The sequence below is a fragment of the Diabrotica undecimpunctata genome, chromosome 3 (genome assembly GCF_040954645.1).
Source record: "Diabrotica undecimpunctata isolate CICGRU chromosome 3, icDiaUnde3, whole genome shotgun sequence".
In the NCBI taxonomy this organism is placed as follows: Eukaryota; Metazoa; Arthropoda; class Insecta; order Coleoptera; family Chrysomelidae; genus Diabrotica; species Diabrotica undecimpunctata.
The window spans coordinates 162,327,502-162,350,961 of NC_092805.1; the positions used below are offsets into that span (position 1 = coordinate 162,327,502).

At 33.6% G+C, this 23,460-nt stretch overlaps 1 protein-coding gene across 1 annotated transcript in view; it reads left to right on the top strand.

Annotated features, from left to right (window-relative positions):
* Nucleotides 1–241: 241 nt before the first annotated feature.
* LOC140437738 (uncharacterized) overlaps nt 242–23,460 on the top strand; it is a 223,068-nt gene continuing 199,849 nt past the window's right edge. Inside the window, exon 1 of the mRNA XM_072527432.1 lies at nt 242–607. The gene's annotated coding sequence lies outside the window, so the exon portion shown is untranslated. The remainder of the gene's footprint in view (nt 608–23,460) is intronic.

Sequence of the window (23,460 nt, forward strand, 5' to 3'; positions counted from 1 at the left end):
CAAAACACTAAGTGATTCGAAGGCAAATATGTACCTTATTTTTAACTACCTTTAATATAATGACCGAAGAAAATGAATTGTTAGCTATACAAATTAGTTTTGATTAGAATTTTAGTAAATAAATCAAAATATGACTTTCCCATACTAGCCTGACGAACGTATAAAATTTACGTCCTCCGAAGAAACCCACCGACTGGCCTGCTACCATCTACCACTTACTTGTACCATCCATATGCCCAGAGGTCGGTCGACTTCGATGGCATTGCCTTTTTCTTTAGTTTCATGAACGTTAATCGCAATCCAACTCACCTGGCTGAACGTAGCCGTGCGATAGCATTTGTCATCTCTCCTCCATCAGCTCACCTGCGAGTACCGATAACGTTTGTTACCCGGCTTGCCGTGTTTTTAAAATCCGTATTTTTTATGTGCAAAGAGTGCTGAAGTGGAAATCCGGGAGGAATTATCGATAAAACTTTACAGTCATCGCTAGTTCGTCGTGAGCGATGGTTTCGGTTTAATACGAAACGTTCTTAAATAGATATTTGTTTGAGTGAACTGTTTTACATTTAGGTACACCCTTTAATTATATGGATTAAAAATACACTTGGTAAGTCAAATTTTGTATATTCACCCTCATAAGTTTGCACTTACTCAACAAACATCAGTAAAATCTGTTAAGATGAATACCCCTAACTTAATGTTTTGTAAAAAAATGTGCATTACTAGTTTAATCTCATTAAAAAAGTTATATTCTTAATAAAATATAGTTTAAACTAGTGTTTGCCTAACCTTTTTGATCCATAAACCACTTACCCACATTTTTAGTTTCCATAAACTCTCCAATGCGGAATTTTTTTGAAATGTACTCTTTGCGAAGTCTATTTAAGAGAAAAAACTTATCTACCCTGTAATGTATTTTTGTTAGCTGATACATTGCTTCCCAATTTGATGTTTTATATATTGTTATTTTTTATGTGGACAATAATTATTGAAAAATAAAATCATACAAGGTTAATTCATATTTGTGGCTTTAAATTAGTGAGATAAAGTCTTAAATCTTCACTTTCAACGATTTGCAATCTATTTTTTTTTCGTAAGCAAATCTTCTTACCCAGCTTTTCACTAGGTAGAAAGATTTGAAGGCTTCATTATGCAGGATAAGATATAGCTTTTTGAAGCCAGAACTGTTGATATCCCTTTCTGAACTCTTCAGTTCTTTGTTATTGCTAATTACGATTAATTCTGCTAGTACTATGACATTTATTTCTGCAATGGCATAGTATGGTTTGATAATCCACTGTGGTAATACACATAATCCATTTGGATGTCTACCAATTACAAGATAAGAAACTGACAAAATATTAGATTAATTCCGCTATAGTACATTTATCCAACTTGTAGCCAAGGATCCAACTTGTAAATACAATACATTTTGGAGACGGCTATTGCCGTATTCCCGTTCTCCTCCGCCAATCCTCCCGGTCCAAGGCATGCTCCTCCTCCAAACCTCTCGATTCCATCGCTCTTCTAATTCCTTCATTCCATGAGCGTCGATATCTACCTCTTTTCTTCTTCCAGGGGGCTTCCATCTGTGAAGTTCTTGGGGCCAACGTTCGACAGGCATTCTCAATAGGTGTCCAAACCATTTTAAACCTCTTCTTTCTATTCTGTTAGTGACCGTTTCTGTAGCATTGATGTTATTTCTTATAGATTAGTTGGTCTTCCTTTCCAGCCTTGATGTTCTAGCACTTCTTCTCAAATAATTCATTTTAACTGCCAACAATCTTCTCTTCAGGTCTGCATTAATTGTCCATATTTCAGAGCCATAACATAGAACTGATTCAACCATGGTTTGCCCTATTCTTTTATTGTTGCTTTTGGAAATGTTGCGATCCCACCATAAGGAGTTCAGACATCCTACAATTTTACGTCCCTGATTAATTCGTGTTTAATTTCGGTTTCTCTCAAGCCGTTCTTATCAATGAGTGCACCTAAATATTTAAATTTTTCCACTTGTTTGATTTCCACGTCCTCGTCTATCAACACTTCAAACTTTGCATCTGAATTGATAACTAAATATTTTGTTTTCTTCGTGTTGACTTGTAACCATCATTTTACATATTCTCTGTATAGACGCTTTATCATAAATTCTACATCATAAGAATCTTGAGCTAGGACGACTTGGTCATCCGATTACCAAGTAGAAATGATTAATAGCACAAATTTTATACCAAAGGTCTAAATACAGGGTTGGTTCTAAATACAGGGTTGGTCAATGCAGAAAAAACGTAATAATTGATACCTTCTTAGACCACCCCGGCAAACCTCAAATACAATGCATCATAAAATGCAAATGAGCAAACCCTAAGAGAGAAAGCAATACCTGAACGCCTCAGTGATGGAGAACATAAAATTCATCATCATCAGTAGCTCGACAACCCTTTCTGGGTCCTGGCTTGTTCTAGCATTTTCCTTTCGATGTTATAGTCTCCTATTGTCAGATTCTGTAGGTTTCTTTGGCCTGTCGATTTGCTGGCCTTTATGTATTTGGTTTTTATTTCGTTAATGTTTAGGTCACTGTTTTGTGCCACACATTCTATCGCATTAAATGCTTCTATCATCTCTCTTTCGCTTCTAGCTATGATATCAACATCATCTGCAAATGCCAATATTTGTACACTTTTTGTTATTATTGTTCCTCTGGTGTTGACTTTTGACTCTCTAATTACTTTCTCTAATGTGATGTTGAATAGAATACAGGATAGGGCATCTCCCTGTCGTAGGCCCGTTTTCACATGGATGGTATCTGAAGTGCGTTTTGAATTCGAATTTTTCTTTGTACTTTAAGTTTTTCGTTTACTATATCAATGAGTTGAGTTGGAATATTAAACTCTTTCAGTGCATGGATCAGAAATTCTCGATGAATGCTATCATAGGCACTTTAAAAATCAATGAAAAGATGATGTGTGTCTATATTAAATTCACTAGTCTTTTCCAAGATTTGCTTCAAGACGAAGATCTGATCTATTGTGGACTTCTGCCTGCAGAAACCACATTAATATCCCCCAAATATTTGTTCCGCATAAGGTCTTAATTGGTCATACACAATATTTGACAGTATTTTATATGCCACAGTTAGTAACGTTATTACCCGGTAGTTTTTACATTGAAGCTGATCTCCCTTTTTATGTAGTGGGATAATTACTCCGGTATTCCAGTCTTCTGGCAGTTCTTGATTATTCCATATATTCACTATTAGAACATAAAATTACCTAAAAAAATTTAAATCTCAATATTACGTACACCCATTAATTTTTATACAAATACTAAATATTGGTTTAGGATATTTCCTTACAATTTAATACTAAATATATTTCGGATACTAGCGTCATATAAACTTATAATTAATAATAAAAATATATATAATTACATACCTAAATACATAAGTTGTCTTCTTCCGATAAGGAGGCATCACTATTACCAGGTTCTTCATTTCCCATAGAAATAACAATTGGTTCTATTGTTTCCTCTATTAACATATCGAGTTTCCAGAATGTTTCTTCCTTTGCTATGATACGTCTTATAGCTTTTTGCCAATTGTCAGATCCAATTTTTGATATGGAGTCAGATAATAGTTGACGAACATCTTGAAGTTTAAATTTTGTATTATTTCTCGTGACATCTCCGTTCATTTAAACCCAGGTTAGTTCTAAGGGGTTAAGTTCACAGTGATAAGGTGGTAATTCGATCACATTAACTCCATGTTCGTTAGCTGTTTCATCTACACCATACTTCTTAAATTTTGGTGATGGACTTATTTTATTAAATTCCGACGGTCACCTTGTAACTAAAAGTTAACTTCAATCAATTTAGTAAACAAATGTGTTAAATAAGCAGTGTCTGCTTTTAATCTGATTAAGTTTTCTTACAAATTTTCTTTAGTATCCAAAAACTATAAATCACTTCCAAAAAGTGAACGAAATCTGGCCGAAAATAACCCTTTCGAGAGCCAGCGCACTTCTGTATGAAGGAGTAATCTATGAAATTCCTCGCCATTTTCTTGACATACTACGCTAATAATTTAGAATTTCATGCGTTACTACAAATTTTGTTTACTGCATTTATTGAACAGATTCATGTATTGTGGCATTCAAATTATTAGCTACTAAATGTTGTTGATGAAGACGCAATGAATTGCAAACTCTCCAGGTACATTTTGTTTGAAAGAACTTATAAAACCACGATAATGTCCACATATGGCAAAACGTGTAAACTGCAATACCAATCCAGTTACTAATTAACATAAACATGAACCATTCACACTCTGGAGACACCCTTCTTCTCAGGAGATCAAGAAATCCCCACCAAAATACCACCCGGACCAACAACCAGAAACCATTGCCATCACACTCAACGAACAAACACGTCCTGAAGAGACGACAAAAGTCAGCAAAAAGGACTCACAGTATACATGAACCAGAATATACACAGCCACTACATCCCAAAGGACAATGAAACTACATGGCTAGTGCTTCATCTGCTGTCACCGATATTATATTTGATAATGAGATCGCTTTTTGAGTAAAATAAATTTTAGTCTTTCAATACCGATTTTCTTTCGTGTCTGTTATCAAAGTTCTTGCAAAAGAAGGGTTTCTTGGTCTATATCAAAACGAACATTTGCAAATAAAAGTGCTTCACTACCAGGTAACGTTTATTGCAAACTGTTGTCCAACTGAATTGAGAAATGGTTCGTTTGCAAATAAGTACATAACAAATTTTAGACATTATGGCTAATTTCATCAATACGTCTTTGAACTGGGTTGTTACTCAAACATTTTTTTTGAGTATATCAAGTGTACGCTGATGTAGAATGGTGTTTAACTCCTCTTCGACAGCTAGCAAAAAGTAATTTTCATTTGCTTTTGACACATGTCCAGCCCATCTAAGCCTACCTATTTTTATGAAAGAAATTACATCTCTACCATTAATTATTTCTTTATATTTCTCGTAGAATTCGAAATTTTTTTGCCTTCTTAAAATACCACTCTCACACATTGCGCCCATTATCTTGCGTAGTATCTTCCTGCGACACGCCGGCGCATCTTCCTGCCTTAACCTGATATATTTACCTTAAATATATTTCAAAGGATTGTGACAGATCGTCTTCTATTTGCACTCTGCAGATCACTTTACTCATAGTTGTACAATGTTCCATAGTTTTTTGTATTTTTTACATAGTTTATAATTAATAATTGTTTGTAAATCTTTTTTCTATGAAGAGCAGCGTCGACGCCCAGTACCTACTCCTCGCTCACCAGTCGCTCATTATCATCATCACCATGCAGCTTTCATTTATCACGTCCAATGCTGGACATAGGCCTCCCTTCAACTTCCTAATTCTTTACGATTTTGTGCTCTTTGTTGCAAATTTTTGGTGATATGCCTGATGTCGTCAGCCCCACGTGTAGGTGGTCTTTCTCTACTAAGTTTGTCTGCCCTTGGCCACCAATTTATAACTTTGCTCGTCCATAGTGTGTCGTGCATTCTCGCTACATGGCATGCCCAGTTCCATTTTAGTTCCGCTATGTGTTCCACAACATCAGCAATACTCGTCTCAAGTGAGAAAGGCAATCAGCCGAAACAGCTGTAGTGATAAGAGTTTAAAATAAATGTTGTGGAAGTTTTGAAAACAAAGTTTTCAGTGTTTTATTGTTACATAAAATGAATTTCCATCAAGTAACGGTCGAATCTATCAAGTAAATAAGTTTCCTAACGTGTCACATGTTCAGTGTAAATTTCTTATAAGCGCATTAATGTTTCTAAATCTTATATATTAAATTGTTCTTATCATGCCTATAAATCTGCCCGAAACTGCCGTACATTATTTGCTAACAACATTATGATGCCAGGTAATTTCTACACGCAAAGTAAACGACGGTACTGCACTGAAGATTTATTACTTTCATGTCTTGCTGACTAAAAATATTTGAACGAATTATAAAAAGTAGATGAGAATGGTGGTGTAAATACAAAAATGTATTTCCAGTATCTCAGTATGGATTTCGAAGGAAAAAAGTAACTATCGACTAACTCTTGCAATCAACAACTGATTTTCAGTTATCTTATTCAAGAAATGATTATTATTTATACTTTACCAACCAATAACAGTTGTAGCATTCTCTATTTTCTGTTTTTGGTGGTTAAGTAACTTGTTAACGTTTTGACCTGATGATGGGCTGGATTTGTAGAGCCCGAAATTGATCGTCATAGTTCCAACAAAGCAATTAACAGTGAGCATTTAAAAAAAATTTTTTTTACCCTTTAAAAATGGACTCACATTTGCAATCAATTTATTATTTAATTGAAGTCAATTTATTCTCTAAGGTAGTGCTTCAGCACCAATAGCAATAGCATAACTGAAATTCTTGGTCCTAAAGTAGTTAGTTTCTTATTTTAGTTCATTTTTAAGCATTTCCATATGATTTAAAACTTTTAAAAATACGTAAAAAAGGCAATATACCATGGGTCCATATGTATGGAATAAATTCATTTTTAGCGTTATTATGTACTATGTGAAAAAAAACCTGAAACAGGTCGATTTTTATTCTTAAATTGACCATTTACAGTATGAAGATATTATCCCCCTCCTGCACCCCTTCGAAAATTTTAGATACCAAAAGGGGTCGTGTGGTACTTTGTTAGAAAGGGATTTGAGTCATCTGTTCAGCAATATAAAGTTTTTTCAGTTTGTGCAATCATAACTGAGAAAATTGATTTTTACAATTAAATTAAATGTTCAACTTGACCACCATTATTGCCTTCTTGACAATAACCGAGGCGATTTTGGAATCCTCTAACAATATTTTGTATTACTCGGGGGTTATTCTGTTGATTTCTTCCGTTTTCACAACTTTTAAATCAGCAATATTGCCAGGTCTATTAAAATATACTTTAGAAATAATCAGGTATTACTTAAGGAAATATTAGAAAAAAAGCCAAATAAATAATTGATATGAATCTAGTAGGCTGCTGTCATTTAGGTATTTAAAGTTACTAAAAGACGTCAGTATATTTGTGCGCGTATTAAATTTAATTATGGCTTATTTGTCCGAGACTCAAAAAGAATAGACATTTTAATTATGTTTGGTTGTGGTAATAAAACAAAAACTGAAAAGAAGCTTTTGTGAAATGTTTAATAATAAATAATAAAAGAAGTTTCGTTATACTAAACGTAAAAAATATTGAAAAACCAGGTAGAAATATTAAATTTTCTGATGAAAAAAGTTAGATGTACTTCTAGAGATTGAGGAAAATCCGCATAAGACAACTCGAGAACATGCCGCCGTCAATGATGTAAGTAAATTATCTATTTTGAGAGTTTTGCATAAAGAAAAATACCACCCTTACAAAGTTCAGTTGGTTCAGGAGTTAAATAAAGATGATCCTGATAGAAGGCAAGAATTCTGTGAAATGATGATGGACAGAATAAACGCAGATTTGCAGTTTATAAACAAAATAGTTTTTTCTGATGAAGCGACGTTTCATTTAAACGGAACGGTTAACAAACAGAATTGTAGATATTGGAGCAGACGGAGTAAGACGGAGCTCCACCGCATTTTGCACATATAGTTAGAAATTATTTAAACGAGGTTTTTCCCCAGAGGTGGATTGGAAGACGTGGAAAGATCGAATGGCCGGCTAGATCCCCCGATTTGGCTCCTCTCGATAACTTCTTATGGGGTTATTTAAAATCTAAAGTATATTTTAATAGACCAAACAGTATTGCTGATTTAAAAGGATAATGGAAGACATTAACAAAATAACCTCTCGAGGTCGTACAAAATGTCGGTTATTATCAAGAAGTGAATTGTGGTCAGTTTGAACATTAAATTTAATTGTAAAGTACATTGAAAAATATATTCTAAATAATATGTGACATTATTATCTTCATTCAACCTAAAGTTGTGTGATCAAAATTTTCATTATCAAAATTTCATTTTCATTATAAATCAAAATTTTACATTTTAAAAACCAATTTTCTCAGTTATGATTGCACAAACCCAAAAAACTTTATACTGCTGAACAGAGGACTAAAATGCCTTTCTAAAAAGGTGCCATACCACCACCTTTGTTATTTAAAATTTTCGAGGGGGTGCTTATAATTCAAAGGGGGTTCTGGTCAATTTAGGAATAAAAATCAACCTGTTTCAGGTTTTTTTCACATATTACATAATAACGCTAAAAATGAATTTATTCCATATATATGGACCGCATGGTATAATCAAATGAGATTTGACTTTGGATGACATTGTTTATGAATTTTATTACATTATTGACGAATAATTTTCATATATTACAAAAGTAATAAAAAAGTTTTAAACATGTTTTATAGATGATCTTATTTTCTTAGATTTGTGTTTTAAATAGAGCAAAAAAGTGCAAACCTGCTAAGTTGTATTTTGAATTGCACGTGTGGGAATTACTAACCATCCAGAAGAAATAAGGTTTATTCCAAGGCCTGCTTTAATTACGATTTTTTTTCGATGGGTCTGTAATTTCACTTCCTTATTCTCCGTTTTATACTCTTTTCGTAATGGACCTAGTGTGTCAGCTTGTCTTATTTAGGCGTTTTTAACATAATTTTATTATTAAAGCAGACGATAAATGTAATTAACCGATAAAAACGCTATTTAACTTCATGTCTAGTAAAAGTGAAATCATTTTTAGGTCAGATAATTGAAATTGCGTCAAATATATCATCAATTGGCATTTGTCTAACGGTGGATAATCACTCATAGCCGCATACAAAAGAATATTGAATCCTCCGTGTATGACGTAATTGTGAAATAATCGTGAAGTTCAAAATGGTGCATGGCGCGAATTCCATTCACGGACGCAAAATATTGCGTTTTATTGTTTACCTGTCGTAGTTTGTTCTGCACTAATTGAACGATTTTTGTTCTACAATATAATGTTTATTTTTTTGGAAGAAACGATTTAATAGATTATTGCGATGCAAATAAATATATATTATTACCAATGAGAACGTGAAAAGCGTTATTTTTCACAGCAGTTTACAATCACACTTTACACAATAGACACAAAGAGTGCTTATTAAGTTTATTATGGAAAGAAGGAAGTATAAGTAGTAGTTGTATATCTATTTCATCACGATTTCTGGCTATCAAGATTTTTAATATTTCTATTGGTAGATAGATAGATTCAATGAGATATTTTTTGGCCTATTCCTCTGGAACCTTTTCAGATTTATTGTGGTTTTCTAATCCTAGACTACATTCTCTACCCTGACCCTTTTTAAAAGGTCTATTAACTTCTAATGGTAGAAGAGTATTTATATTTCTAAACGCTGAGTATCTTTGTGACAATATGAAAACCGTGGAATATTTACGTTTTTACGTAAAGTTAAGATAAGACATCCTGGTGTCTAATGGCGTTTTCAACTAAATGGACAGTTGAGTTTATGTTTTGTTTCTGGTTTCTAAAACTTGAAAAAACAAAAAGAAACTGAAACAACTCCAAAACTCTTGTTTCTATCACGCGGACTACATTTTGTTCGAGTTTTGTTTTTGTTTTCGGCTCTTCCACTGGTAGTTATGAGGAAGTCAAAGTACAGTTTTTTCTTTTTTAAACAACCAACATATTTAAAGAAGATTTTTTATTCTTAGTTGTATCTGGTCGATACTGAATTCCTTCAAAGGAAAAAAGATTTTCTTTCTGTTACGCATAAAACTCATTGCATTATAATTTGCATTGCATTGCATTGAAAGTGTATTGACAGCGCAAATGGCGAGACATGTTTTAGATATAAATTAGCTAATCTTTATAGTTTCACATTTTTTTTAATTTTTAAAAATTACAAAAGAGAAAAAGAGTTTTTAAAACCGTCTAAGGTATGTTAAATAGATGAATAAAAATATTAATATAAAACTTACAGCTACTTGTTACAAATCCAAATCAGATTCAGAAGATGAACTTTCAGAACCAAGATTTATAATAACTGGCTCGATCATTTTATCAGTAATATTGTCCAGCTTCCACATTTTTTCCTCTTCTTTAATAGTGTGATTTACTGCCTTTTCCCAGTTTTCAGGTTTTACATTATTTACGGCCTCCAAAAACAACTGTTTAACATCATGAATTTTAAAAGTGGTATTTTTTCTTGAAACTTCACTCTTTATCTGTGCCCATACCAGTTCAATCGGGTTTAATTCACAATGATATGGTGGGGATCTAAGTACTGTCATTCCACGATTTTTGGCAATTTCATCAATTTCGTATTTTTTAAATTTTTCTTTATGAAGGGCACACAACGAATAAAGTTCCTTTCTTATAGATCCGGGATGGTACGTAATATTTTTTGAACTCAGCCAATTCTGCAAGTCTCTTTTTAACCACTTGGTTGTGGGCAGTCCTTCTATAAGTCTGGAGTGATAACTTGCATTATCCATTACTATTACACAGTTCTTAGGAAGAAGATCTATCATTTGTTCGAACCATTCTTGAAAGACATCAGCGTTCATGTCTTCATGGTAGTCACCGGTACGAGTTGATTCAAAAGTTAATAAACCACCTTCAACAAAACCGTCTGAACTGCCAATGTGTACTATTATCAGCCTGCGTCCCTTTCCTGATGGTGGGTTTAAACCAGTAGATAAGTTATTTACAAAAGCGTGCCTTTGACTTGTAACAGTTTCATCCTGCCAAAATTTATTTGGTGTATGACCCTCGTTGATCCATGTTTCATCAAGATAAAATATTTTTCTTTTTTGGTTTCTCATTTCCTTTATGGTCTTCTCCATAATGTCTTCCTTAATGTCTTCTCCATATGACAATATCGCTTCTTTCTAATAAAATAGACTTTCTGGGATTCTTTTTCCAGCGGAAGCCTATTTCTTTTAAAAGTTTCCATAACGTACTTCGACTAATTTCTGGGTAATCCTTATCATCTCGAACTGAGACAAGAACTTTGTCCAATGTTGGAAATTCTTGTCTAAAGAAGAATTCATGCACTTTCCGTCGAAGTCCTTCTTTAAAATGATATTCTATTTGAAATTTTGGTTTCCCTGGAGCATTACGTGGCATTTGAAAACTACCACATTTCTCTTCTTTAATAACTCTGTAAATCGTAGATTTCCCAACACCAAGTGTACTGCTAACTAACTCAACGGTCTCATCAACACTTTCACATAAACGTTTGTCTGTAAATGATTTAAAACAATTAAATATTAATGTTTTTTCATTAACTGTTAGAGGACCAATTTTTCGGCGTTTACACGGCACTTCCAAGTTTTCCATAACACTAGTATACACAATAAATTGCACCTTGCAACTGAAGTACTTTTAGTGAACTGTTAAGAATTTTGAATACGCCACTTGGACCTTCCTATATACAAAATGGAAAAACCCACTATCACATTTTCTGTGGAATAAGTTTAGAAGGTAATTATCTAGTCAATTACTGTCGTAGATTCCTGGAATTAAAGAATTAAATGTTTGATTGTTGAAACCCTTACTTCGTGGAATGTACTCATTTCAGATAAAATAAAACGTTTTATTTTATCTAAAGAATTAAACTTTATTTTGCAAATAGGTAGGTACTTATTAAACTTTTATTGGTTATATATATTATATATATATATATATATATATATATATATATATATATATATATATATATATATATAACCAATAAAATTAACATCTTACATTTCTTGCAAATTCATTAGTACCTGTTAACCTCCATCACTCCGACACTGGCAACCTTATTTAGGGATTAGTAACCCTCACAATTATTGTATTCTATTCTGCTCCAACCTTTATACCTGGTGGTCATACTCAATTTAAAATTGTTTTCCTATATACTTCTGTAAACTTGTTGACAAATATCTGTTTTTCATTGAGTCACCCGTATCAACAGTTTAGGGATTTGCATACATAATTTATTGTTTTATTACTCTCTTATACATAAAAATACACTATAATTTGCACGCATATTTTACTGCTGAAAAAACCAATGAAGATCTTTTGCGACCAGTTCAATCCGTACAAAAAGTGTGTGTGATACATTGCGTATTAGTGAGACAAAACTCAAGTCAGTTTTAAAAAACAGAAAAAAGTGTGAATACTGGGTAGGGGTTGCACAATAGAAACCTAGACCACACTCTTAAACTAAAGATCTTCCTAAAGTTTGCAAGTTTTAAATTCAAAGCATTATATATAAAATGCTTGAAAAGGAAAAACATGTAAGTGTTTATAGAGTTTTACTCATAGATTGAGTTTAGGTTCAAAATGGAAGACAATAGAAAAGCCCTGTGTGAAAGAGGTAGTGTCATTCATAAAAAATCGAGTTTTTTAGAAACTCTAATAAAGTGATATAAGGTTGAATGCTCGAATCAATGAACTTTAATCAAATAAAAGGCAGATATCGAGTACAGTTTATTTATTAAATCTTGCTCAAGTACTTTCGCTCCCAGAGCATCTTAAGGGGGCATTTGAAATAAGCCAAGAAATGTTTTTTCAACTGAATAAAATTAATTAACTTCGAAAAAACTCGAATCAACCATAAAATTCGAGTTTTTTCGAAGTTAATTAATTTTCTTCAGTTGAAAAAACGTTTCTTGGCTTATTTCAGATACCCCTGAAAATGCTCTAGGAGCGAAAGTACTTAAGCAAGATTTAATAAATAAACTGTGCTCGATATCTGCCTTTTATTTGATTAAAGTTCGTTTAAAAAACTATAATTACACTAGTCAACAAATAAAAAAAAAAGTTGCAACTGATTTTGAAATGGCAGTAATGGGGAGTTGTTTAAATCGTCCTGATTGCGAATTCAAACACTAAAATTTTCCATCGCGTATATATTTTAAGTTATAGAATGCATCAAATATTGTTATTTATTATAAAAATTCTTATATTCTATATATACATAAGTTCAGAACTAGCAACAGACACTATTGTAAGTCTTTTGTACACAAATTTTTTTGCAAACGCTGAATTCCTTTTATTCTCTGTATCACCAATTGTTGCTGACCAATTATCTAGGAAGGCGGCAGGCCTAAGACTCTTAGGACCTGGGGATCTTTTTGGTTGGTCAACTACAACAATCGCGGAAATTGTAAAATGTCACTCCCATACTAAAACCGTAAAAGGATGGGAAGAAGAGCAAGGATGTAAACTTGCCAGGTTAACACTAAGTAACCTTGAAGAGTCAACATCAAAGAAGTACTTGGGAATGACCAGGAAAAACCTATGTTTGGCAGTTGGTTTTTTAACTGGTCATTGTCAACTAAGCAAACACCTTCACACACTGGGGCTAGCAGACACACCTCTATGTAGGAAGTGTGAACGAGAAGACGAAACTGTAGAGCATGTCCTATATGAATGCCCGCAGTTATCGTTAATACGAGAGTACGCGTTCGGCGAGTCCTGGCACACATCTGCCCCCATAAGAGAGATGTCTCCTGGTGACTTGTCCACCTTCCTAGAAATGGCAGGATGGACAATGAACTTAGGTTGACAGCTCCCTATGAGGATGCACAATGGGTCAATTGTGGCCTTAACTCGCCCTCCCTACTCTACAGACACAGATACTCTGTATCACTTTCTCTTATGAGAAACCAACAGTAATCTCCCATCATTGCTGCATCCCATCTTCCCAGGTAGCGTTGCTCCATTGTGAGAATATCCTGGTGGAACCTTTCTCGTTGCTAGTTGCTGAGCGCAACCAAATTTTCCGTGAAAAAATTTAAATGGGAGCGCAAAAAGTGTATTTTCAGAGCCCATTTTCGCTAACTCAAAATCACTTAATTTTTCATCAAGCTGTTGACCCATTGGTATTTTTCTAGCTATTGATTTCTTGGAGACCATTTTTTAACTTTTTAAATGCTCTGTGTTGCTCTAATGTCCCAAAGTAAAAAAAAACAGCAAAATTTTGTAATTTCTTTTTGAAGACCTATTAATAATCCGATCATCACTACATACTTGTCATTTATATGTATCATAGCTTATTGCATTTAGGATAAGCGACATACTTTCGTGTGTTTCTATCATGCCAACTATATGTGCAAGGGAAATAGATGGTCTTGTGTTGCCATTGTGCAGCAGAACTGCTTTTGGACTTGATTTAGAAGAATCTATAAAGAAACGCCATTCTTCTGGGTTATTTGCAAATCTTAATTTTTCCATAACACTATTTAAATGAACACAAACACACATTTTTTCCTGCATAGTAAAAAACGAGAATATCTCCTAGTTACGGTTCCCAAATATTGTAGCTTTAGTTCCACTGGTTTGTAAATTACATTGTTGTAATCTAGAACCTAAGAGATTAGCATGTTCTTTGGACAAGTGAAGGTCCCGAACTAAATCATTTAATTTTTTAGCTTTTTAGATGAAATGGGGTGCTTTTTCGTAGATTTCGGGAAAATAGGAATCGTCCTTTTCGGATACATCATCGGGTTCACTTTTATCATCATCTTCTTCTTCTTCTTACGATGCCTATCCGTTCCGGATGTTGGCGATCAACACGGCTGTCCTAACTTTGCTTGCTGCTATTCTGAATAGTCCGGTTGTCGATGTATTAAACCACTTTCTCAGGTTTTGAAGCCAAGATATTCTTCTTCTCCCTGGTCCTCTCTTTCCAAATACCTTGCCCTGAAGAATGAGTTGCAACAAGCCGTATATCTGTTCATTCCTCATAACATGGCCAAGATATTCCAGTTTGCGCTCTTTGATGGTGTTAATAATCTCGCATTCCTTGCCTATTCTACGTAGGACCTTAACATTAGTCACACGATCCACCCATGAAATTCTTAAAATACGTGTGTCCAGGCCTCTACTCCGTATAATAACGTAGAAAATACATAGCATCTAATGAGAGAGATTTTGGTAGCAAGTAGTAAATCGTGACTTCTGAAAAGAGACTTCATCATTATGAACGCCGATCTCGCTTTTCCTATGCGTTGTTTTATTTCACTGGAGTGATCCCATTGGCTGTTAATGTTGTGTGTAGCTGTCCACTCTGTCAATTGGATGTTGGTTAACCAAAAGCTGTGTATTTAATAGTTCGCGCTTACTGATCATCATACATTTCCAAATATTCCTCTCAATTTGACGGGGTCCTTTTACTTGTAATTCCTACTATGCAAAGTAACAAGCAAAAAATATGTAAAACTTACTACTAAAGAAGCATTGAATACTGCCATTCCTGCAATTTGGGAAAAAGCGTGCGGAAATGTGAAATGTTAGAAGAATGTGAAATTAGAAGAGTGTTGTATGCGTAAAAATCGCATTGAAGAAATTAATCCAGTCATCATTTAAAATCCAAATGAAGATACCGGTGACAGTGATTAATTCTTGAACACTGTAAGTTAATATGAATTCAATTTATTATTGAAAATTTTCTTTTATTTTGGCAGTAATAATTGTATATTTCTCTAAATGAATGAAAAATGAATTATCAGTTAAAACTGCATTTTTGCTTCTCATCGACGTGCTTCAAATATTGGGAGAATTTGCTATTAACTTTGTCGTCAAAGCTTTAATTCCTAATCCAAAATAGTCACACATTCGTTAAATGTACTATATGTTATTTTTAAAGGTCTAAATGGACAGAAATGTAAATATTTAAGTATTGAAAGAATTGCCAGTAAGAAATTTTATGACGATTGTAAATTTTAATCGTTTCTAAAAAATTACGGTGCTTCTTAAATATTTTATACCTGAACAGATTATGTAGGTACCGTATTATCGGTTTATTAAAATTCCACTAATACTTTGACTGTATTTACTTGTTTTGCTTATTTCCCTAGTTGCGACACAAACTGATTAATTTCACACGCTCTTTCATAACAGATGTTAAACAATAGTATAAATGATGATCATTAGGTCCAAGACACACCTATTGGGGTTAAAAAACGCATGTTTTATTAATTATTTAAATGACCTACCATCTCTATGTTCACATTACCCTGTATATATAAATCAAGCTTTCTCTGTATTGAATTTTAAGTAGCAAATTTCCATTAATAACACGTTTAATATTATGGTTTAATTATAAAATTCTGTAAGTTATTAGAAAAGTATTATAAATTCTGCATCTTTCACATGTTTAAAATGTCAAGAAACGCGTGAAAACGTGATAATTTACAATGTAACTAATTAGTTGATGAAATTCAACGATGCTTGAAGAAAACTTATTTTATTCACAAAATATTGAAAACTAGTATTATTTAATAATAATAAAAATAAAAAATATTACCAAACTTATGACACCAATGCTATAACTAAACTCTTTTCAACTAAACTATACTGGGTGTTGCAAAAAGGTATGTCATAAATTAAATCACGCATTCCGCGGACAAAAATAAATTGATTGAATCCAACTTACCTTAGTACAAAAGTGTACACAAAAAAAGTTAAAGCCCTTTGAAGTTTTTTCAAAAAACAGTTTTTATTGAGTTACGGTCCTTTTCATTAACCTTTAAAAAATTACGTGCAACTAAATAAATTGCTTAAATGAATTAACAAGTACAAAAAATGTCTATAACCTCTATAAATATGATATTACAATAAATGTTTCCCAATGGCCCCCATTTTCTTCAATACACATTCGGTATCGTTTTATTAAGGAAAGCCGAATGCACTGAAACATCATATTTTTCTGACGAAATTGATTTGCAGCTTCAATTATTCTAACCCTCAAGTGTTGTTCGCCCTCTATTGTTACAGAATACATTTTCTCTTTCATAAACCCCCAAAAGCAAAAGTCCATGGGGTTAAGACCTGGACTTCTGGGTGGCCAAGAAATAGGTGTGTCACGACCCGTTCCAATCCACCGACCAGGATACTGCCTGCAAAGGTATTCCCAGACTTCATTACTGTAATGTGTTGGACCTTCTTCTTCTTCTTCTTAAAGTGACCTCTCCTCAATGGAGGTTGGCTACTACAATTTTAAACTCTTCTCTATCTTCAGCGGTTCTTATTAGCTGTTCAAAATTTAGCCCTGTCCATTGTCGGATGTTTCTGAGCCACGATAGTCTTTTTCTTCCTAGGCCTCTCTTTCCCTCGATTTTTCCTTTCACTATAAGTTGGGCATATTGGTACTTATTATTTCTCAGTATGTGGCCTAGGTATGATGTTTTTCTAACTTTTATTGTGTTAAAAAGTTCTCTTTCCTTGCCTATTCTATGCAGCACTTCTTCGTTTGAGGTATGCGATGTCCATGAAATTTTGAGTATTCTCCGGTAGATCCACATTTCAAAGGCCTCCAATTTATTTACGGTTGATGTTTTAAGGGTCCACGTTTCAACTGCATATAGAAGAGTCGACCAGACGTAGCATTTTGATAAACATAGTCGAATTTCGAGTTTTATTCGAGAATCACAAAGCAGTTTTTTTATTTTTTCGAAAGATTTTCTGGCCTGTTCTATTCTCGATCTTATTTCTAGATCAGGATTTAGGCTGCTATCGATCCAACATCCCAGGTACTTAAATCTATTGACCTGTTCTAAAATGTGCCCATTATAAGCATATAAATATATCTTTCTGTTGGTCGTAGCATTTTTGGGCGAGAACTAGTAAACTGAACAGGGCTTCTCTCGTTCCCATGCCGGCTCTGAATCCAAACTGATCGTCTCCGATGATTGTTTCGCACTTTCTATAGATACGATTATGTACGATTTTTAGTAGGACTTTTACTGCATGACTCATAAGGCTTATCAGACGGAACTCATTGCAGTGTTGTGGGTTTGGCTTTTTTGGTAGTGGGATGAATATTGACTATAGCCAATCTTGGGGTATTTTACCTGTATCATAAATTCGATTGAATAAAAGGACAAATATTTCGATATTTTCTTCGCTGATTAATTTTAACGTTTCTGTGTATATTCCGTCTGGAACTGGGCTTTTATCTGTTTTAAGATGATTAATTGCATTTATGATTTCAGATTTCAGAATTGTTGGCCCTTCGTTGTTATTTTACAATCTTGGTTCTTCTCGTATGTCGTGAAAAAGAATTTTAATATAGTTTTCCCATTCTTTCAGTTTATCTTCCGTTGATTCTAGCAGTTTGCCATCCGTGTTCAGCATGGTGTGAAAAGTCGTTCTCTTGGTAGTCGATGTAAACTCTTTTACCTTTTTCGTTTGACCAGAACTGCAAATAATTATCACCATTTAAATTGTTGGGAAGAAATACTGGGCCTATTAGATTGTTATCCACAATTCCTGCCCAAATATTAACTTTAAAAGTCCTTTGATGATGAGTCGTTTTTTTGGCGTGAGGATTTAGAAGATAGAAGAATTCTGAAAATATCGTGGACAGAACACGTCACAAACAAAGAGGTTCTGAGAAGGATGAATAAAGAAATAGAAATTTTAAATACAATTAGAAGAAGAAAATTGGAATATCTCGGACATATTACACGTGGAGAGAAATACACCTTGCTCCAACTGATTATGCAGGAAAAGGTTCAAGGAAAGAGAAGCATAGGGAGGAGTAGAATGTCATGGCTACGCAACCTGAGAGTGATACGGATGTACATCAAATGAACTTTTTAGAGCAGCCGTCTTAAAAGTCCGAATAGCTATGATGATTGCCGACCTCTAGTATAAATATCTTATTAAGTTCTTTCTTACAGTTTAAATATTCTTACGGTCATTCCTAAATGTACTTTTATCTTTTTTTACGAAACACCTGTTGTGAAAATTAATCGTAATAATTTTTGTGTGAAAATTTTAGAACCACTTTAATTGTTTATATGGATTAATTGTTAACTTTGGCAAGTTTCACGTCAGAATATTGTTTTCGTAGTTGTATTGTTTTGGTTTCCATTTCACAACTCCCCTTTTGTTTTTTGGCGTTGGGTAATCTTTTAATGTCCCGTACAAAATGAGAAGTGGTGGCTTTTGCTTTCGTAAGCGATCTGTAACTTTAAGATAAAACAAATTATTTCTTTTATTATACTTAATAAAAGTTATTAAACAATAGATAATTAAGATTTTATATCGTCAGCAATGAAGTGCGGCTATAATTTTAAAAATTAAATTTTATTACGTATAATTCTAGCAAAGTACTATTTTGCACATGAATAATTATTTATTCGACATTGCTTTACATTTTACATACTAATGCAATTTCCTTTTTTCTACTGTTTTCATCAGGTGTAGATATAGGGTAGCGCAAACGTCGGAGTCATCGATTAGTTCATTTTATATAATAAACAAAATATGATTAAAACTGTTTTCTTTTTTTATTTACAAACTCGCATAAGTCTATATGACTATTAGCGAAAAAAAAAAAATATTAACCTACATAAATAGCACAATTTGATTTAATTAAAAGGAAAGGATTAATGATAGCGCTTAAAAAATTTAAAATTCTGCATAAACTCAGAAAATTAATAGAAAAATGACAATGAGAACTACAAAAATAAGCATAAAGACACAAAGAGGAGAGACAGAGGAATTCAGTATAAATAAAGGGATGAAACCAGGAGATGCCTTATCAACAACGCTATTTAATCTAGCATTAGAATATGTACTACGAAGTATAAATAAAGGAAATCTCAGAACAAAAGGTGGTCCAGGAATCCAGGAAAGGAATCCAGGGGGAAGAAAGAGAAGGGGAAGACCAAGATCAAAGTGGCTGCAAGAAGTTGAAGATGGAAATCATCCTTAAGATTGCCAAAGAAATCGGAGGCGCGCAACAACAAAAAGAACATAGTAAACTGACCATGGTTTTATGATAATACTTAAAGAGCAACATGCTTGTTTGCTCGACTTGAACACGTGGTTCTTGTCAGTTCAAACGACACAGACCAACTGTCTGAGGTGACAGTATGACGTATGATTGGAAACTAATAATGTAATTTTTAAAATATACAATTTGTAATAGTACCTAATATATTATTAATAAATGTCTTCTTATGAAATTAATTTTATTTAAATAATACCATTTATTGTCTTAATGTGCAAATCTCTATTATTGAAGAAACAAGTAAGTCATTAAATTAGTGAAAATAATAATATTTGAGGTTGAATCTATGACATCATAAGTAGTATGAAAATTGGTTCAATTAGAAAATGAAAGAAGGTGATGTTGTAAACATAATAGTGTAAGAAAGAATATAAAAGAGTAATATATAAGAACAGACTAAGCTGAAATCCAATAAAATTGAAGGTAAAGGTTTTTATCTTCAATTCATCCTGAATTTTACTTCTTGTCACCTCAGCCAGTTGGTCTGTGTCGTTTGACTGAGAAGAACCACGTGTTCTAGTCGAGCAAGGAAGCATGTTGCTGTTTAAGTATAATATTACCATTTACAACCATTGTCATCAACCTAGGGTTAGCTACAAGTACTAACAGAATGCACTGAGGACGATCTCATTCAGATCGAAAAAGTTATGCATCTCTAATTTTTGGACGACACTTTTAACAAGTTTAATAAAAAAATTTTTATACCAATATACAAATTTTAAACTTTTACTTCTGTATTAGTTTTTTAACTATGGTATTTATGGTATTTATAATTCTCATTCATAGAAAAGATGGCAAGGATGATATCCAAAACTACAGACCTATAAGTCTACTACGAATCATATACAAGATCATCAAAAATCATCAAAAACTGATTAACAAATGTATTAGATGCTGCACAGCCAAGAGAACAAGCTTGCTTCAGAAGTGGATTCAGTACCCAGGATCATATCCATACGTTTCGAGAACTAATGAGTAGAGCCAAAGAATATGAAATACTCTAGCGTTAACCTTCATAGATTTCGAGAAGGCATTCGATCCTATATATTCCAAGGCAGTAATACAAGCTTTTACCAACTAAGGCATTGACAAACCGTCCATAGAGACTTACATAGAGAGAACTATATACAGACAAGCAAAAGTTAAGAAAAAAATTTATGAAAATTCAGAATTTCCCACTACCAGAGACGTCCGATCAAGAGACAGAATATCACCAAAGCTCTTCACTGCAACGGTCAAAAATAACAGTATATAAAACAATTATTCAACCTCATTTTTGGGTACTATTGCTCATTAATTTTATATTTATTCAATCTTAACAAACTTAACGTGCTACAAAAATTACAGAACCGTGGAATGAGAATAATTCTTAAAACAAATCGCCGTACCCCAATTGGGACGATGTTAAATACTCTAAATTGGTTCTCTGTTTTATTTCACCATTTCAAAATAGTAAATGGCTTATCGCCTGAATATTTCCAAGAATTCATTTCTTTCAACAAAAGCATTCATTCTTATAATACCCGAGGTTTAGATGACATATATGTACCTAGAACTATGTATAAAAGTATGATGAATTCGCTCTTTTTTAAAAGCTTCCTTAAATTTAATCATTTACCTACATCAGTAAAAAAATGCACAAGTCTCAATAATTTCAAAATGTTACTTAAACAGTATATCAAAAATTATAGTGTACTTTCTTTATATTGTATGTATATTAGGTTTTTTTTATTTAAATAAAGATCTATCTATCTATCTATCTAAATATATTTAGCAAAATGAACTGGCAGAACAAAGGTCTATCCATTGATAGAAAATACCTAAGTCAATCACTGAACTCTTTGGCATTCACTTTCTTTGGCAAACACAGAAATGCTGATGTCAACATTTCTCTAGGGATGATTCCCGTAGTATAGATAGCGTTGAACAGTTCTACTATTATGTCCAGGTTTTTCTCGTTGACTAACTTTAATAGTTCGCTTGGTAATTCATCTGGACCAGCAGATTTATTGGTTTTCATTGAATTTAATGCCTGACTAACCTCTGATTTGGTTATCTCTGGGCCTACATCTCACGTTTGGCTATCTACAGATGTACTAGCTTCTCTCTGGCCATGAAATAATTCCTCGATGTACTCTTTCCATCGTCGTAGTTTTTGTTCTGTCTCCAATATAATATTTTTATTTTTGTCGAGCAATATATTCGAGGTTCTTCTACTTCCTATCCCGGCTAGTTCTTTGACTTTTTTATGTAGATTAAAGTTGTCATAGCTGTTTTGCAGTTCTTCTATTTCTTTACATTTTTCAGAGAAGTAGGTTTTTTTAGCCTCCCTAATTTTTCTTCTTATTTGGTTTTGAAGCTGTTTGTAGCGGATCTTATTGATGATTTTGTTTTTTCTCTTTTCATTCATCAACTCTAGAATTTCCTCGGTCATCCATTCTTTTTTCTTATATTTGGTTGATGTAAGTACTTTTTCACTTGGCTCCAATATAGAGGTTTTAAAGAATTGCCACTGCTGCTCTACGTTGCAATTATTTCTTGGGTTTCTATCTAGATTTGTGTTGATTTCGTGTTTCAGATTTTCTTTTGTTTCTTCTGACTTTCGTTTCAGTATGTTAAGTTTATTGTTGTTGTGGCTTTTTTGCGTCTTTTTTAGTTGAAGTTGAAACCTAGCAATAAGAAGACTGTGATCAGAGGATACGTCTGCTCGTGGATATGCCTTTACTGCCTGAATTAAGTTTCGATATCTGTGTTTTATTAGGATGTAGTCAATTTGATTTCTGACGATTTTGTTGTCTTTGTCAGCTGGCGATTTCTATGTATAAAGGCGTCGCTTAGGTAATTTAAAAAATGTATTTGCGGCTATAACATTATGGTTCTAGCAAAATTCTATTAGGCGATCTCCTCTGTTGTTTCGTTTACTAAGCCCATATGGTCCTACATAAGGGTAGCATTTTCCTTCGCCAATTTTTGCATTGAAATCCCCCATGATCACTGTTATATCTCTACATGCTGTGAGATGTAATGTTTTTTGAAGTAAGTTTTCTATTTATTCTTCATTTTTGTCAGCAGTTGGCGCATAAATCTGAATTAAGTTCATTTTTCCATAAGTTATCAATAGCTGCAGCATTATAAGTCTTTCGGACGTCGGAACGAAGCCTGTGACTGATCTCGTTACTTTTTCACTAAGGATCACAGCAACTCCATATCTGTGTTGAGTGTCGCTGCTTCCAGAGAAATAAATTCATCCATTGTCTGTATTGAGTTCGCCAGAGCTGATCCATCTTGTATCGCTTATTCCCAATATATCAATCTCCAGTCGCAACATCTCTTGCTGTATATTCCTCAGTTTCCCAGAACCATGATTAGTAGGTTGTTGATTGTCATTTCTATAAGCCATGACGATTTCTAGGAATACTCCATGAGTATTTAATGCAGTGGTTTCCCGTTGCCTTCTGCCGTTGACCAATTTATTGGTTCTTCCGCCTTTGGAGTCGATTTCCCAGCTCCAGGACAAAAGAGTGTCCTACTACTTACCGAGTCATCCGCCCGAAGCCGTTGGTTGGTAAGCAGGAGATTGCTTATATCGGTAATCGTTCGGTGAATTACCTGTTGATCCATGGGAGGTATTTTATTTCCCTCCTACCCACCGGTAAACCGGGTCGGGCATTCCCCTATCCGCC